The sequence below is a fragment of the Egretta garzetta genome, unplaced genomic scaffold (genome assembly GCF_000687185.1).
Source record: "Egretta garzetta isolate BGI_Z169 unplaced genomic scaffold, ASM68718v1 scaffold19, whole genome shotgun sequence".
In the NCBI taxonomy this organism is placed as follows: domain Eukaryota; kingdom Metazoa; phylum Chordata; class Aves; order Pelecaniformes; family Ardeidae; genus Egretta; species Egretta garzetta.
The window spans coordinates 363,758-365,038 of NW_009260768.1; positions in this window are offsets into that span (position 1 = coordinate 363,758).

The following is a 1,281-nucleotide window of genomic DNA, read 5'->3' on the forward strand; positions in this document are numbered from 1 at the left end:
TATTTACCGTCTCAGGGATTTCCTATTTGGCACCTCCTCAGACTCCTCTTTGCTCTAATAAAAACTTAACAAAGCATATCGTGACTAACTCCGAAAAGCAAGTTGCTCTTCAGGAGCGCTGACAGGAACCCCTCGACACCGACTACGAAGAAAGCAACGTGCGATGCATCTTGTGCTTCCCAGTGGAGCCGCCGGCTTTCCGAGCGCCAATGATTAATCCCAGCGCGTGGGGAGTGCAGAGGGGAGCGTGCTCTCTCCATAGCCTCCTGTTTGCCAGTTATTGCAAACACAAAAAGCTGCCCCTGGCCCCTAGGCAGCCCCGTCTTTACCTCCTGATAAATACAAGTCACGTTTGTACTGACCCCGTCCTAACACACAGGTTTTGAAACAGGAATTTTTCCTGCTCTCAACTTGCGAAAACGAGCTCTAAGCCTGCCCTGTATCAAAGTTCAACCCTTTAAATTCAGACAGAGAAGTGAAATTGCATTTTTAGAAGCATTTATTGGTGATAGCAAGTCTGGAGGAGGGGGAGCGCAGGGAGGGATCCTTAGCTGGGAGGACCCAGCGCTCCACCTGTGGCTCTTTGCCTAGACCCAAAGCACATCAGCGGCGAGAATCAAAATCCACGTGCACCCAGAAAAGCAGAATATTTTTGCTCCTTTGCCTCTTAAACATTGTGATGAGAAGCTTAATGTTTGGCAGAGAACAGAGCTGGAAAGTGCAGCTCTTACGTATTCAGCATAAGACTGTATTAAAATAATAAGAGGAAACAAACTAATCGCCAAACACATCCCCTGCATGGAAATGCCCTAGGTATAATTTTTCCCTTTACAAAAGAGAACTAGGAAACTCCTTACCTGGTGATGTGTTTTCCATTAGAAATGGGTCTCCCTCGGCTCCGAGATGCCTGGGCTCTTCATCTCTTTGCAGTCCTGGAGAGGCTCAACACTGTAGCACAGCCCGATGGCCATGCCCCTCTCCAGCCTGACGTCAGAGTCCGGTCCCGCTGGTGCAAATGCTCTCAACGCTTCTGGAGTAACAACCCAACCGGGAAGCGATACCTACAACCAGCTGGACTAGAGCTTGCAGGTATTAACGCTGCACCGGGCAGGATTTTATAGGACACATGCATTGTCTCCAGGGGAGAACTGCGTGCCCTGAGATGGGGCAGAAGCCAGCTCCCGATCGGTGGCAAAGCAACCTCGTCCTTGCCCAAGTTTCTCTGGAGGGAAAACTCCACCGCCTTCTCCTCATCTTGCTGGCAGCCCGAGCCAGCCAGCA